Source organism: Eublepharis macularius, chromosome 4 (genome assembly GCF_028583425.1).
Source record: "Eublepharis macularius isolate TG4126 chromosome 4, MPM_Emac_v1.0, whole genome shotgun sequence".
NCBI lineage: Eukaryota > Metazoa > Chordata > Lepidosauria > Squamata > Eublepharidae > Eublepharis > Eublepharis macularius.
Genome location: NC_072793.1, coordinates 182,298,249 through 182,315,563, shown reverse-complemented (window position 1 = coordinate 182,315,563; position 17,315 = coordinate 182,298,249). Strand labels below are relative to the sequence as shown.

Below are 17,315 nucleotides of genomic sequence, written 5' to 3'. Positions count from 1 at the left end.
AGGGAGGAGATCCAAACTTTCCCGTCCTCAACATAGAAACCGAGTTTGGCAAGGCAGGGAGAGGGATCAGGTCTTCCATCAGCCACTGGCCGGTGCCCCCCAATCCCCCCACCCGGGCTGAATTCTGCTCCAGCGCCTTTGGGCTTTGCAGCAAGGAGGAAATTGCAGGATGGTGGTGTGGGGGGAGAAGAAGCCCAAAGGATCCGCTGTCTGGCCCGCCTCTCCTTGGGGTAAAGGGGGGGGCTGTTCCCCTTCTCCTCCCCCCCCTAACTCTAACTCACCCAGCGCGCCTGGGGCGGAGCAGAGGCTGCCCCGGGAATGAGGAAGGCCCCCTTCCTCTGGAGGGAGGGGGCAAAGCCGGAAGTGACCTCACCAGCCCCCCCCAACCCGTCTTCATGTCTAGGAGTGCGGACTCTCCCGCTTTAACCCCGTGGTTGACCGACACAGAAACGCTCAGCCCCCAGCCTTGCCTGGCTCTGCGCTCCTGGTGACGCGGGACTGGGGGGCCCAGGAGGAGGCGCCCCCCTCCCCTGCACTCCTCTGGCTTCTCTTAGAGCGGAACTACAAGTGACAAAAGGCACAGGCTGGACACTTGCCAGCTTCCCTCAAGTTTTGATGGGAAATGGAGGCCTCCTGGTCTTGCAGCTTCGCTCTCCGACTGCTGTCCAAGGGACTTTTCAACTGTCACTCCTCCCACATTCCGCCAAGCTGCCTACATTTCCCGCCAAAACTTGAGGGAAGCTGACAAGTGTCCAACCTGCGCCTTTTGCCACTTGTAGTTCCCCTCTCAGGCAAAGGCACAACGGGACTCGCGTGCCTCATTCCTGGGGAGGGGAAGAGGGGGCTCCGCTCTGCTCTGTGGAGGAATCCGGTGTGGGAGTCATGGGGAGGGGGGGAGCCCAGAGAAAGAAGGCGGCAAAGGGTTGCCTTCGGAGATCCTTCCCGGACTTAGCGAGTCTGCTTCTGACCGGCCAGCCCCATTGGGCTTTCTTGCCCCCTGCAATGATGGGTCCAAAGGCTGTGAGCCTGAAGTAAGACATCTTTAAAAGGGGGCCAGATATGTTCATGGAGCAGAGGTCTGTCACACGCCTTGGTGGATAAATGGAACTTCCTTGGCCTGAAGCAGTATACCCCTGAAGACAGGGGCGTAGACTTTCCAATTTCCTGGAGGGGGGGCTGGGGCTGGGCCAGAGCCATTGTCTATCTGGTCCTTAAAAGAAGGGGGGCAGTAACATCATAGGGAGGAGCCAATGACATCACGGGGAGGGGCTTCCGTTGCTACCATCTATGGAGATGGGGCTATGGGGGATTTAGGGAGGGTCTCCCCACAAATTTAGGGGGGCCTGGGCACCCATGGGGACCTCCCTAACAACGCCCCTGGGCTGGGCCAAACCTAGGAAAAGGTGGGAGTTGGCCAGTGGTTAGAGTGGGTATCTCAGCAATCTCCTGCTGTGGCCTGTTTTTGAAATTCACTTTTAGGACAGTCACCTTTAAGATCTATAAATATACATCCCATGTGTATAGGGCAAACTAATGGTCACAAATTTGACACTAAGAAAGGCAACACAGAAAAGCCTGTCGGAGAACATTTTTTAAAGTTTTCCTGAACATTCATTTACAGGAGTCTTGATTCTGCCTTATTCGTAAGGGTGACTTAGTACTGAAATTTACTAAATTGTGGCATCGCAGATGCCTTCTTTTGGTAAATGTGTGGTTGAAGTCTGAACCAGGGCAGTATACAAAACAGTTGCTGTGCACTCGATTTCTGAGCAATGTACAGAGTTCAGAGTAGTAGCAATCTCCTTCTCATTTCAAATTCATATCCTATAAGTGAGTACAAGCACATTTTGAGGCAATTCAGAACAGTGCTAGTCAAGATAACCCCAAAGAAAACTCGGTTATACTACCTAGCATTGTATATACCTTGCTTTCTTAGCACACTCCTTAATCACTCCATCTTAAAAACAGACATTCGGAACACATTCTTAACAAAATCACATAATTAAGTGCACGTTCCTTGCCAATGTTCTCTCTGGGCTGCTCACAGGTGTGGTGGGATTTTTTTGTAGGGAGAGGGGAACGGCTGCCAGGGGACCCCAAGTGCCAGCCCCCAGAGCCCCCCTTGTGGTCAGGTCCTCCCCTCCCTTTCCTGGGCCAGCGAGTTAGCTATGGTGCTTTGTTCGGTTCGTTCCATGGTTTTCCTAGCCACTCAACTGATTTCAGGGTAGAAATGCCCACCCACCACCTTAACCTAGCTGATATTAGGAGCAGCCAAAAAAGACAAACGTCCCCATATGGAAAAGTAAACAATTCAACCACTATTTTTTATCAGGTATAAAAACACCAAATCAAGATGCTGTGATATTTAAACACAAAATGTGCCTGTATTTGGCATGCAACGGAACTGTAAGGATGGATACCACTCTCCTCCGATTACAGATTAAACCAGTCCATAAACACAAAACATCAGAATGGATCCTTCTTTTGTGAGTAGCAATGCTCACCCCAGCCAGCTAGGATCAGGAGCAGAGCAGGTGGCATTGCCCGTCCCTAGCCTTATCCAGGTGGTATTAGAAGCAGAGCATGTGCCAATGCCCACTCCCTGCAATTCCCACCCCTCCATTAACCCAGCTAATATTGGAAGCAGAACAGGTCGTAATGCCCACCCCGCCACACACACTTTAACTGAGCTGGTATGAACAGGTTTCTACAAATGTGACACAATCAGAAATACATCTTACAACTTAACTTCTATGCTCCTAAATTAGAATACAATAAAACACCCATATTCTAAGTCAGAATATTACTTAACATTTACACTGAAGGATACAGGCAAACTTATACTCTCAAAACTTAATCCTAAAGATAGTCAAATAAAACTACAATGCCAAGACCACGGCCATAGAGCCCGGAAAATCCACAACAACCATCGTTCTCCGGCCGTGAAAGCCTTCGACAATATCATGTTCATGCTCCTGATAGCAGTCGTGCCGCAGTGTTTTGCACCAACTGGAGTTTCCTAGTTCAAATGAATGAGAGACCTATGTAGAATGCATTACAATAGTCAAGTCTTGATGTTACCATAGCATGGATCCAGGTGGCCAGGTCGCCCACGTTGAGGTAAGAAGCCACCTAGCAGGCTACAGTGAGGTTGTGAAAGACATTTTTTGCAGCTGCCTTAAACTTCTTGTTCTAGTAGTAGCACTGGTAAGAAGTAAGGACTCCACTCAGTCTGAAACTTTTTCTACACTCCAGGCATTAATATGGCTTCTCTCCTGTGTGTATTCTTTGATGGGAATTAAGGCCTCCACTGTGACTGAAGGTTTTTCCACAGTCCCGGCATTTATAAGGTTTTTCCCCTGTGTGCATTCTTCGATGGGAATGAAGATTTCCACTTGTACTGAAGGTTTTTCCACAGTCCTGGCATTTATAAGGTTTTTCCCCTGTGTGTATTCTTTGATGGGAATTAAGATCTCCACTGCGACTGAAGCTCTTCCCACACTCCAGGCATTTATAAGGTTTTTCCCCTGTGTGAATTCTTTGATGGCTATTAAGATGTCCCCTGTTTCTGAAACTTTTCCCACACTCCAGGCATTTATAAGGTTTTTCCCCTGTGTGCATTCTTTGATGAGAATTAAGGACATGACTGCGACTGAAGGTTTTTCCACAGTCCTGGCATTTGTAAGGTTTTTCCCCTGTGTGCATTCTTTGATGGGAATGAAAATTTCCATTCGTGCTGAAGGTTTTTCCACACTCCTGGCATTTATATGGTTTTTCTCCTGTGTGTATTCTTTGATGGGAATTAAGGTCTCCATTGAGACTGAAGCTTTTCCCGCACTCCTGGCATTTATAAGGTTTTTCGCCTGTGTGTATTGTTTGATGGGATTTAAGGCTTTCACTGCGACTGAAGCTTTTTCCGCAGTCCTGGCATTTATAAGGTTTTTCCCCTGTGTGTATTCTTTGATGGGAATTAAGATTTCCACTCGTACTGAAGGTTTTTCCACAGTCCTGGCATTTATAAGGTGTTTCCCCTGTGTGTATTCTTTGATGGGAATTAAGATCTCCACTGCGACTGAAGCTTTTCCCGCAGTCCTGGCATTTATAAGGTTTTTCCCCTGTGTGCAATCTCTGATGGGAATTAAGGCTTCCACTGTGACTGAAGCTTTTTCCACACTCCAGGCATTTATAAGGTTTTTCCCCTGTGTGTATTCTTTGATGGGAATTATGGTCTCCACTGCGACTGAAGCTTTTCCCGCAGTCCTGGCATTTGTAAGGTTTTTCCCCTGTGTGCATTCTCTCATGGGACTTAAGGTTTCCACTCGTACTGAAGCTTTTCCCACAGTCCTGGCATTTATAAGGTGTTTCCCCTGTGTGCATTCTTTGATGGGATTTAAGGCTTTCACTGCGACTGAAGCTTTTTCTGCAGTCCTGGCATTTATAAGGTTTTTCCCCTGTGTGCATTCTTTGATGGGAATGAAGATTTCCACTCATACTGAAGGTTTTTCCACAGTCCTGGCATTTATAAGGTTTTTCCCCCGTGTGTATTCTTTGATGGGAATTAAGATCTCCACTGCGACTGAAGCTTTTCCCACAGTCCTGGCATTTATAAGGTTTTTCCCCTGTGTGCATTCTCTCATGGGACTTAAGGTTTCCACTCCGACTGAAGCTTTTTCCACACTCTAGGCATTTATGTTTTTTCGTTGTGTTATGGGTTTTCCAATGCATGCTAATGTTTGCTGTTTCAGAAAACGTTTCCCCACTTGCTGTGTCCTCATTTCTATTGCCTTCTATGTACATTTTTTCAAGTACTTGGATTTCATGAGCGTATTCACCTTGTAAAAGACCAGAATCACTCCTTCCTTTAGACGGACGTTTTCTCTCCTCCTTCCTCAGGGAATCAGAATTTTCAACTTCCCCTTTTGCATCTGAATATTTATCCCCTTTATCCATCCCTGGACACTCAGATGTTTCATTCGCTGACCTCCACGTGCCTCCTGCAGAAAAAAAGAGAAACCTGGGGTTAGGATAGGACACATTTACAAGCCATCTGTGTCCGAGTTTTCTCTTTTGCTTTGTGACGATTGTGTTTCCAGAAAGGTTAAGATCACACAGCCTGTATCCAGTTCTCTCACTTGCTTTCTCCATTCCTTCTCAGTTCTGAGCTGGCAAAGCTGGCAGAGAAGCCATTCCTATGGTAATAAATGTTCCCCAATACAAGAAAAGAGAATACAGAAGGGAGATCCCCCACACACACTTCTCAAAGTTTTTCTTTTCCTGCCCAACTGAGTGGTTTGGAGTTCTTCCGGGGAGAACAAGGGCACCCTTTAAGAAAGGGACAGCCGGTTACGCTTTATTATACTAAACCGAGGGTCTGAAGATATGTGCTTTTTTAGGGACAGTTCACTCTCCATTCACATTGAGTTGCTCCCCCCGCCAGCCCCAAGAGTGGCCGCTGTCTGTCTGATGCTGCTGTTAAAGCTATTGTCTTAAGGTGAAATTAAAAGAAGAAAAACCTTACTCAATTTTCAGTCTCTGATATCGAATTATTGCCCCTATATATTTTGCAACAGAAAGGGAATCATAATAATAACACTTTGTAAACCGCTCTGAGTGGGCATTAAGTTGTCCTGAAGGGCAGTATATAAATCGAATGTTGTTGTTGTTGTTATTATTATTATTATTATTATTATTATTTGTATCCAATGATCACCACGTCACCTGAGCTCTCTTAGTAGGTCGTTCCATATTTTTAAGTAGAGGGTTAATTAAGCGAGCTGTCAATTCATTAAAGATTTTATTTTATTTATTTATATTTCAATTTATATACTGCCCATCCCCAGGGGCTCTGGGTGGTGAACAGTTAAAATCAATAAAAACAAGAACTAAAATCAATATACAAACAATAAAACAAATTAACAAAGTGCAGTGGTGGGGAGAACCCTCCCCCACCCCAAAGGTGGGAGGCCGACATGGCACCACCCCCTTCAATCACCGAATGCCTGGCGGAACAGCTCTGTCTTACAGGCCTGGCGGAACGATAATATCTCCCTCTGGGCCCAGATTTCCATTGACAGAGTGTTCCACCAGGCTGGGGCCAGGACTGAAAAGGCCCTGGCCCTGGTTGAAGCGAGGTGGGCTTCCTTAGGGCCGGGGACCACAAGTAAATATGTATTCACTGATCGAAGCAATCTCCGGGGAACGTACAGGAAGAGGCGGTCCCGAAGATATGCCGGTCCCAACCCGCTCAGGGCTTTAAAGGTAAGAACCAACACTTTGAACCTGATTTGGAATTCAACCGGAAGCCAGTGCAGCTGGCGCAGGACAGGTGTGATGTGTGACTGGTAAGGTATACCAGTCAGGACCCGTGCTGCTGCATTCTGGACCAGTTGTAGTTTCCGGATCAGGCCCAGGGGTAGCCCAGCATACAGTGAGTTACAGTAATCTAGCCTGGAGGTGACCGTTGCATGGATCACTGTAGCCAGGTCCTGGGGCGTCAGGTAGGGGGCAAGTTGCCTGATCTGACGAAGAGGGAAAAATGCAGACTTGGCAACCGCCGTGACCTGGGCCTCCATCGATAGGGAGGCATCCAGGAGCACACCCAGACTCTTTACCACTGGCAAAGTTGCCAGTGGTGTCCCATCAAGGCAGGGAGCTGGATCCCAACATCTGGCAGCCCCCGTCCCAGCTGCAAGACCTCCGTCTTCACTGGGTTCAATTTCAGCCTGCTCTGTTTCAACCATGCCGTCAAAGATGGGACAGTCTATAACCATGTGTTCAATGGTTTCAACTTTATCATCAGTCTTGCATCACCCCTGAAGGGAGAAACACTTCTGCCCCCCACCAGAGCCCCCGGTTCACCCAGAGCCTGTGCGGCATCCGAGTGAGACCAGGTCCAGCCAGGCTGCCCTTGCTGCACCATCCGCCACCGCTCTGTCCCACCCCCTTTCGCCCTGCCAGGGTCTCTGTGGAGCAGCCCTTCCCCTGCTAAACCACTTCCGCACAGTGTGTGGGGAACTAAATCAGCCTCCTGAAGGGGTGCTGCAGACAACAGGCCATTGGCTGTCAATTGGAAGAGTTTAATCCTGGCTAGGGTGGAAGGCTGGGAAAATTTCTGCCGCAAGGGGCTGAATGTTGCACAGCGACACCATCCTGCAGTTCCCTCCGGAGTCACCTACAACGAAGCTCTGTGCTGGGGGGTGGAGGCAGGATGTGTCCACGTGAGTTCTGGCTGGACTTGCTGTAGGCCATCACGTCTCTGAGGAAAAGCCCCTGCTTTGCTTGGCAGGCACAGAGATAACAGAAGAAGGAGAGTCCTGACAAAGGGTGGCAAACGAAGGAATTCAAGGCCACCTAACAACAAACACTTCAGTTGTAAACATTCATATAATCAATACAGTAATGACAAATTGCCAATATATGTGCAGTTCATACAATATTCAATATCCATTCATAATTCAATGTTGTATCAATACATTTATACAGTCTTCGTTGCAAGACGCATAAAGTGCTCAGTGCTAGTAAAACAACTAGTTAATCGTCCACAGCCATATAGCTTCCCTGGCCATTCACACTGATGTATTGAATTGTATCAGATTGAATCATCCTGCTTATGGACTTATGATTGGAAGCTATATGGCTGTGGACGATGAACTAGTGGTTTTACTAGCCCATATATTGGCAATTTGTCATTTCTGCATTGATTATATGAAAGTTTACAATTGAAGTGGTTGTCGTTAGGTGGTCTTGAATTCCTTTGTTTGCTTGCTTTGCAGACCCGGAATCCCACGATCAAGGCCTGCCAGGGAGCCACTGCCTCTGCGAGTGGGCAGCACCTGGCAGAAGTGATCCAACCGGGGAGGGGGAAGAGGCCTGCTTTCAGGCGTCCAGAGTCTACAGGCACCATTTCACCATCCCCAACCCAGCCAAGCTCTTGCGTGAAGAAGCTCAAAGAGAAAAAGGCCACAGAAATCCCTCGGAAGGAAGCAAAAGGAACAGATAATCCCGCAACAAATTAAAATGGATACCTGCCAATCCCTCTTCGGCATCAGAGATCAGGAGAAACGGATCTTCTTCTCCTTCCAGCCTGGAAATGAGGTCAGGTTTGGCAGCTTCAGGCCCTTTTGTGAGGAGAAAAGAAGAAAGACAAAATTGTGACTATTCTGTGTGTTCATAAACTGGGCTATTCCATGCCGGGATGCCAGCCCATCTAGAAATACACAACAGACAAGGAGTAGGGGAAGGGTGGTATGGAGCCATATCTGGCATTGGCAGTCCTGTGCCAGCTGAGAACTCACTCAGGGGCAGAGAAGCCAGCCAAGTTCCCTCCACAGACAAAACTCAGCCAGGCTAAGGCAAGGCCCAGCCGGGGGGGAAACACCCTGCTTAGACACTCCCACCCTCTCCATATCAAGGCCCCTTGGCACCTCCTCTGAGGCCCTCCCTTGTGGTCCGGGCACAGAGATGCCAGATGGGGGGGGACTCCTTCTCCACAACCCCTCCCACAGAGTATGGCAGAGATCAGCCACTGATCCCAGAGAAAACAGCCTGACCACGTCCTCCCTCAATCAGGAGTTGCTTACAGTCACCCCTCACAGCCTCTCAGTCAGAAGGAGGCAGCCCAGGGGAAAAGGACCCTCACCCAGAGAGGCCACGTTCCCAAAATTCTCCAGCATGACTTCCTTGTACAGGGCTCTCTGCGCTGGGCTCAGCAGGCTCCACTCCCCCTTGGAGAAATGCACAGCCACCTCTTCGAAGGACACCCGACGCTGGAAGAAGGAGAAGAGTTTCTTTATATTGCTGGAAAGGTGGTCCATGAGAAAAAACATCCAAAAGGCTGGTGTGACATAGTGGTTAGAGTGAAGGACTAGGACCTGGGAGGACTGAGTTCGAATTCCTTCAGTGCCATATAAGTTTGCCCAGGTGCATTGGTCCTATCAAAGTCTTTCAGCCCAAACTACCTCAGAAGACTGTTGTTGGAAGGGTTAAGTGGAGAAGAACAGTTTGAAAAGCTGTGTAGGGTCCCCAGCCATTGGAAAAAAAGGGGATTTATTTAAAAATAGGAAGCTTCTTACTATATAATTGAGTAAGCATATTCAAGACAACTCACTTGACTTCATACCCTGGTGCAGCACCAGAGGGCGCTGCCACGGAGGGAAGCCCAGGCAAGGCACCAGGTCCCTCCAGAAAATGTGCCATGGCGGGAAGCCCAGGCTGCGAGCAGGAGGGGAGCAGGTGGCAATGCCCACCCCCCACCTTCACCCAGCTGGTATTAGGAGCAGAGCAGGTGGTAATGCCCATTGTCTGCCTTCACCCAGCTGGTATTAGGAGGAGCAGAGCAGGGGGAAGTCTCTTGGGGACATATGAAGGCCTGCAGTCTCCCTTGGGGACATCTCAGGGCCCCTCATTTTGCAGGTGGCTATAAGCCTTGTGGAGAAACGGCCAGAGATGTCCATGGAGAGGAGCAAATCCCTTGCGAAGGGAAATTCAGGACAACACATGGTGTGAACCGTCCCCCCCCCCCCACTTACCTGCGCTGGCTGCATGGCTGGCCTTTTCCCTTCACCACTCTGAGGAGACAGCGGAGAAACAGCCGAGGGGGGCTTTCTTTGGCTACCTGGGAGGGAGAGAAAGAAAGGTGGAGGGCAACGCTTTTTGCTGCACTCAGATTTCTTTGCCAGGCCCTTCAGCAGAGCTCTCTCTGGGTTTGCTATGAGGCGCAATTAAGGATCTTGGATACAGAGTCTTTGGCCTGTTATCCCCCCCCCCCCCCCCCGCCCAGCCATTCTTTACCAGGGAAGGGCCCACCTTCCTTATCTGCTCATCCCCTTCTCCTTCCGGCAATGTTTCCACCCAGATTCACCAAATCGTTTCCTGAGTGCTGAGGGGGTCCCTGGCCCTGGAAGCCGCTCTGGTCCCTCCTCTCCTCTGAGGGGAAATGAGACCCTCCAGCCTGCCCCACACAACTAGGAGGACATGCTGGGAATGAGGGGCCCAGAAGTGACGGGATGTGAGACTGCAGGTGGGAGAAGCCAGCTAGGAATTGAAATCTGCCCACGCGGAGAAAACCAGCCCTGCCCGCGAAACGTTTCTGCCCTTTGTCTTTGCCTGTCATTGCGCCTCTCTTGTGACAGGAAGAGTTTAGCAGAGGGAAGCCTCCCAAAATGGGTTCTTCCTTGAGCGGTCTGAAGAGAAGCCACCTTGAATGTATGTGTGGAGAAAGGGGGGGGGCAGTGTCTGAAATTGCCCTCCACCACCTCAGGCCTCTGCCAGCTCTTCCTCCTGGCTGTGAGGACCAGATCTGAGACTCTGGTTTAGTCCCTATGTCAAGCAGGGGCTGTTTCTCTTGCCTGCTGACTCCAAAGACACCCTGCCCCCGTGGTTGATAATCTATGGGAGGCAGGAGGGAGAAGCCCCCTTCGCACATGCCCAGAGGATGAGAAAAGCAGTCAAAACATTACAGGAGTCTGGCTAGGATGTCAAAGTGGAGGGAGGGAGGGGGAGTGGTGGGGCATCTAAGGGGTTTTCCACAAGGGGAATATCCTTTACTGCCTGTGGAAGAGGCAAGACAAGGCAGTGGCCATGGGGCTTCCACAGGGCAGGGTTCCTGTATCTCCCCTGCCCCATCTTCCATTAACATCCACCGCCCCCTGACCCTTCCATGCCCGCCTAGCTTGTTTTAAAAGCTGGGGACTGAACTGGCATAACTAGATTGGCTTAGCGTTATACCAGGTTCTGGAGCAAATTCTTTCTCAGCTTTGCTTGTTTTAACAAGTAAGTCGCCACCCCACCCCCCCCTTGTGAAAATAACAAGGAAAGACTGCAATGAAAGGGGCCAGAAATGCATACTGGGAATTCTCAGAACCGGACAGTTACATTGTTCTAAGAACAGTCCATTGCTAATATTTTTTAAAAATCCCCTCGGGATTTTGCATACAAGGAAACGGCCGCCAGGGAAGCGGGGGGCGTGGATGCAGCGCGGGTGGGGGGGCGGAAACCCAAACTTTCCCGTCCTCAAGGTAGGAATCGAGTTTGGCACCCCCCCCGATCCCCCCACCCCCCCGGGCTGAATTCTGCTCCGGGGCCTCCGGGCTTTGTACCGAGGAGGAAACTGCAGGATGGTGGGGAGGCGGGGGCAGGAGGAGAGGAAAGCCCAAAGGACCCGCCGTCCAGCCCGCCTCTCCTTGGGGCAAAGGGGGGGGCTGTTCCTGTTCCCCTTCCCCTCCCCCCCCCCAACGCGGTTTTAACTCACCGGTCGCGCCTGGGGCGGAGCAGAGGCTGCCCTGGGAATGCCAAAGGGGCCACCTGCCTCTGGAGGGAGGGGGCATGGCAGGAAGTGACCTCACCAGCGCCCCCCTCCCGTCTGCACGTCTAGGAGTCGAGACTCTCTCGCTTTAACCCCGTGGTCGACCGGCTCCCCCCCCCCCCCCCCGCCAGCCCTGCCCGGCTGCTCTTTTGGGCAAAGGCGCCGCGGGAGTCGCGTGCCCGTTCCCGGGGAGGGGGGAGGGGGCTCCGCTCTGCCCTTGGGGGGGGAGTGATGGGGGGGCCCGGAGAGAAAGGAGGCGGCCATGGGGTGCCTTCGGGGACCCCTCCCGGGCGGAGCGCGTCCGCTTCTGCCGGGCCAGCCCCTTGGGGCTCTCTTGCCCCTTCAATGGTGGGTCGGCAGGCTGTGAGCCAGTAGTAAGATCTTTAAAAGGGGGCCTGGCGCGCTCACGGAGCAGAGGTCGATCCCTCACCTTGGGGGAGAAATGGAGCCTCCTTGGCCTCAAGCAGTATACCCCCGACGAGGGAGCAGCCGCGGAGCCTCTGCTCTTGCCTCCCTGTCCTGCTTGCGGCCTCTGCTTGGGCTCTGCAGAAAGAGGGCGCTGGCAAAACGGACCTTTGCTCTGATCCCGAGGAGCTCTGCTGAGGTTCTCGCCCAAGGAAGGCTTCGGCCGGTGGGCCTCTGCTGGGGCTGCCAGCCTCCAGGTGGGGGCTGGAGATCTCCCGGAATTACAACTGATCTCCAGGTGAAAGAGATCAGTTCCCCTGGCGAAAATGGCTGCCGTGGAGGGGGGACTCTATGGCATTATACCATTTCCGAGACCCCTTCCCTCCCTAAACCCCACCCTCTCCAGGCCCCACCCCCCAAATCTCCAGGAATTTCCCAACCTGGACCTGGCAACTCAGCTGAATTGAGTCTCTTCTTCATTTAATGATTTGGAAATTTTCTATTCCGCCTCTCCGGTGAGTCTGCCTGAGGTGGATTACAAATGGCAGAAAAGTTATTGAAACCCACCATTCATCTTGGATCTGACAGAACCTGCCTCGGTGGCCCTCGTGGATGACGTGCGCCCAGAGATGGACAGGGGGAGTGCCGCTCCGTGGGTTCTCCCGGACCTCTCTGGGGCTTCCAATGCCATTAAGCATGGCATCTCTCTGGACTGCCGATCCAGCCCGGGATTGGGAGGCACCATTCTATGGGGGTTCCGGTCCTACAGAAACCCCTGGATGGGGACATCTGGATGGGGGCTTGGTTGTCCCCAATATGCAGGTGACACTCAGCCCTTTTTCACACTTCTGCTTGGTCCTGCTGTGGCAGACCTCCTGGTTACATCCCGGGGGTGTAGAGAGAGGAGGGAATTGTGAATTTCCTGCATTGTGCAGGGGGTTGGACTAGATGACCCCAGAGGTGCCTTCCAACCCTATGATACTATGATTCTGTCTAGGTTAGGTTACGGTAATGTGCTTTATGCGGAAGTGTCTGGAATCTTCCATTGGTGCAGAATGTGGCCAGGATGTGAACCGGAGTGGGTCGCACAGAACATATCACTCCAATCCTGGCCCCTCTACTTTGCCTCCCAGTTTGTTTCCAGGCTGATGTTGACCTTCAAAGATCTGGTTTAGCCCCAACCTGAAGTACCGCCTACTCCCTTACGGACCCTCCCAACCACTGCGGTCATCTGCTGAGGCCCTGCTTCGGGTGCCCCCACCTTCCAAGATCTACCCAGGAGAGGTTCTTCTACGTAGTTAAATACCGTAGTGAAGCACAGGTCTCAAGCTAGTAAGAACATAAATCCTAACCTTTTGGACAGATGACTTGCCCCTCCTCTCAGCCTCCTGTTCTCTTTTCCCTGAATCAAGCCCTCCTTCCCAGGAATTCCCATGTGCAACTCTTCTCTTATGTGACTCCCCCACCCATTGAAGCCACCCCATAAAGGACATGAGGGCAGTTGGTGGGGGGGGGGGAGATGCCACGTCTCTCATTTGAGGCTATGGCAAGTTACAAAAATATATTTGCATACTCTGATGAGCAAAAGCAAAAAATCTTTTCTAATGTACCCACAGGGTTAGGTGACTGTAGGACCCCACCCACCCCCCAACAGAGAGGATTGGGCCACATGGGAGTTTCTTAAATGTAAGTCAAATCGCAGCTCCATGCGGCTACGCTTTTTGAATATCACAAGGCTGAACAAATTCCCCGGGGACTGCGGCTTAACAAACTGCCAGGCACGTTTGCAGAAAATGATGATTTTCGAAGCAAATGGCTAGCTATTCTTAACAAATGTTCTTTTGACCTCATGGCCTTGATAATTGAGACATGTCAATAGGCATGTGAAGAAGTAGAGAAGGAGGTAGAGTCAGTGAGAAACTAAAGGGTGTTTTTACCACCACAAAGATCCAGAGGAGTTAGCCGTGTTAGTCTGTAGTAGCAAAATCAAAAAGAGTCCAGTAGCACCTTTAAGACTAACCAATTTTATTGTAGCATAAGCTTTCGAGAATCAAGTTCTCTTCGTCAGATGCATGATACAAACTGGTCAAATACAGAAGAGGAGGGGGGAGAGGGGAGAGAAGGGGACATATATCAGAAGGGAACAGGATGCAATTAGCGGGGAGGCAACCAAAACATTCCTTTGCTAGTAAATGTAAACATCTCCTTTTGGCGTGGAGTCAGTTTGCCGTGTTAGTTTGCAGCAGTAAAAGCATCCAATTCCTATGTAGTATAAGCCTTCGATAACCACAGCTCTCCCTGCCAGATGCATCTGACAAAGAGAACTGTGGTCCCCGAAATCCCACACCAGGCGCCACTGGGCCACAGTACCCACCAAATGAAGTGAAGAAACAAATCAACAGGGCCAGACTAGTACCCAGAAACAGTCTGCTCCAGGACAAACCTAAAGGAACTAACAACAGAACACCACTGGTTGTCACCTATAGCTCCCAGCTCAAACCCATCCAACGTATCATCAGTGAGCCACAACCCATCCTGGAAAATGATACCTCTTTCTCAGAAGCCCTGGGTGGAAGACCTTTCCTTGCCTACAGACAGCCCCCCAACCTTAAACGACTTCTCACACACAATCATGAATCGGCCAGCAGAGTCACCAGCACAGGTACCAGGCCCTGCAACAGACCCAGATGCCAGCTCTGCCCCTATATCTACCCAGGGAATACAATTACAGGACCCAATGGCATCAACTACACTGTCTCTGGCTCTTACAGCTGCTCATCCTCCAATCTGATATATGCCCTCATGTGCCAACAATGTCCCTCTGCTCTGTACATTGGACAAACCAGCCAACCTCTACGCAAAAGAATAAATGGACACAAATCTGACATTAGAAATGGAAACGTCCAAAAACCAGTGGGAGAACACTTCAATCTACCAGGACATTCCACCAAAGACTTAAAGGTCGCTGTAGTTCAACAGAAACCTTTCAAAAACAAAATCCAACGGGAGGCTGCTGAATTGGAATTCATATGCAAATTTGACTCTGTCAAGCTGGGACTGAATAGAGACTATGAATGGTTATCTCATTATCACAGGTAACAGATTTCCTTTACAGAGGCGTGGTCTGGGGGAGCCCAGTGGCGCCTGGTGTGGGCTTTCGGGGACCACAGTTCTCTTTGTCAGATGCAGCTGGCAGGGCGAGCTGTGGTTATCGAAGGCTTATACTACATAGGAATTGGATGCTTTTACTGCTGCAAACTAACACGGCAAACTGACTCCACACCAAAAGGAGATGTTTACATTTACTAGCAATGGAATGTTTGGGTTGCCTCCCCCCTAATTGCATTTTGTCCCTCCCCCCTTCTCTCCCCTCCTCCCCCCTCCTCTTCTGTATTTGACCAGTTTGTATAAGGCATCTGACGAAGAGAACTTGATTCTCGAAAGCTTATGCTGCAATAAAATTGGTTAGTCTTAAAGGTGCTACTGGACTCTTTTTGATTTTACCACCACAGAGTATGATAACAAACTACAGGACTTGGAGAAATTAGTCCATGACTTTGAACAACGGACTAAGGAAATTAAGATAAAAAAGCTTAAAAGGGACAGTACAGATTATGCCACAGGAAGGGTCTACTCATGGTGGGATCCCTACCAAATACCTACGCACAAATGGATATCTTGGGCTAAACCTTTGACACGGGTATCGGGACCTTCGGAAACCGATACTTCAGGGGATGAAGGTCCCAGCACGAAAAGTCTGAGGAATCGAACTATCAACCTGAATCAACAAAAACCTTTTTTAGGGAAAGGTTTCAACAGACAGTATCAGAGAACCAGGAAGAAAGTCTAGTATTTAATTTATCGGCTAGACAATTGAGACCCAATGAGCTGCAGGTGTTAGAAAAAGGTCTGGGCTTTGTGCCGACCCCGATGTATAGACTATTCCAAACTCACATTGATATATTTAAACTAGTCTGTCAAATCAAGTTAAAAAGATTTTTTGAAGATCGACCACAACAACCCTGTGAGGATAGAACACTCAAGCCCAAATCTACTTTTGTACCCAATGTTGTGGATTCCAGGATAAATGCCTTTGAATAGGCTGGCCTCAGGGACATTGTATGTCTTGAAAATAAACCAAATAAAACTTGGCACAATCTGTCTAGAGCAGAGTGGTCCGCTTTAAGAGATTTAAACAATGATCAGTCGATTGTTATTAAACCAGCCAACAAGGTAGAGGGGATTGTTATACTGGATACGGTCTCTTACGTGGAAGAGGTCCAGAAACAACTACAGGTCAGGGAGAATTACCATCCCATCCCTCAAGATCCAACCATTCATATTTCTAGGTTAATTAAAATAGTGTTGGATGAGGGTCTGGCAATGGGTGAAATCTATGAGAGTGCATATAAATTTCTATTGAATAAAACACCTAGGATCCCATTGTTTTATGTTTTACCCCAAATCCATAAAGGCATTCCCTACCCCCCCCCCCCCGGTCGACCTATTGTTTCAGGGTGTGATTCGATCCTTGATCCCCTGGCGATTTACCTGGACAGAATCTTACAACCTTTTGTTATTCAAACGCCAGCATTTTTGAAGGACACCTCTAGCTTTATACAGAAGGTGGATGGGCTAGAAATGGGACCAGACTGGGTTTTTATCACAATGGATGTTTCCTCCCTCCATCCCCCATGAGGGTGCCAGAGCTGTGCTGCAAGCCGTTCTGTACGAGCGAGAACAGCAAACCCCCAGCTCTCCTTTCCTTTTGCAATTAATAGATCTGATTCTGGAGAAAAATTACTTATTTTGAATCCCTTTTTGTACAGACGCCTGAACAAAGGGAGAGAACAGGAAGTACGTCAGGACCATAAAAAAGCTAGCAAGAAGTGATCTGTTTTAAAACCGGAAGAGGAAGAGCGCCATTTTGGACAAGGGCAAGGTTGTAGCTTCAATGAAAACGGAAGTCGGCCATCTTAAAAGAAGGTAAGGGCATTTGCTTCGGCTGAAAACCATAGAGAAAAAACGCCCGACATTTTGGACTGCGCAAAATAATTTTTAACAAAAATATAGTGAATTTGGACTTTTAAAAACAGCAGAAACTAACAAATCAGCGCCACGGATTTAAGGAAAAGGGCAGACTCGTGGGAGCGTAGTAAATCTAGCCCCACGATGTCGAAGAAGGAGTGGCAAGCTGCAATGGAGAACCTTGACAAAAAAGTTTCAGAAGTTTCAGAAGGTAATAAAGAGCTTAAAGGTATGATACAGGAGATGGCAAAAGACTTTAGAGACTTTAAGGAGACACTTAAAACGGAGATGGCAGAACTGACAAAAGATGTGCTAGATACGCAGCAGAGAGTCAATGTAGTAGAAAATACGATGGATGTACAGAAGACGGAGATGAGAGGACTGAAAGGAAGAGTGGTCGTCGTGGAATGTAAACAAATGGAGAAACAACTAAGATTTCGTTTGATCCCGGAAACAGAGGAGAAAACAGCCCGAGAGCAGATTACAGAAATTATGGCAGGATATCTGGGGAAGGAAGAAGAGGAAATTGCAGCTCTCTTGGACGTGGTGTACAGAACTCACTCAAAATTTGCGCTTCAGA

General features: G+C 49.5%; 2 pseudogenes; both read right to left on the bottom strand.

Moving 5' to 3' along the window:
* Window positions 1–11,315, bottom strand: part of LOC129327987 (zinc finger protein 91-like) — a 54,773-nt pseudogene extending 43,458 nt beyond the window's left edge.
* Window positions 2,327–17,315, bottom strand: part of LOC129329145 (zinc finger protein 721-like) — a 39,062-nt pseudogene continuing 24,073 nt past the window's right edge.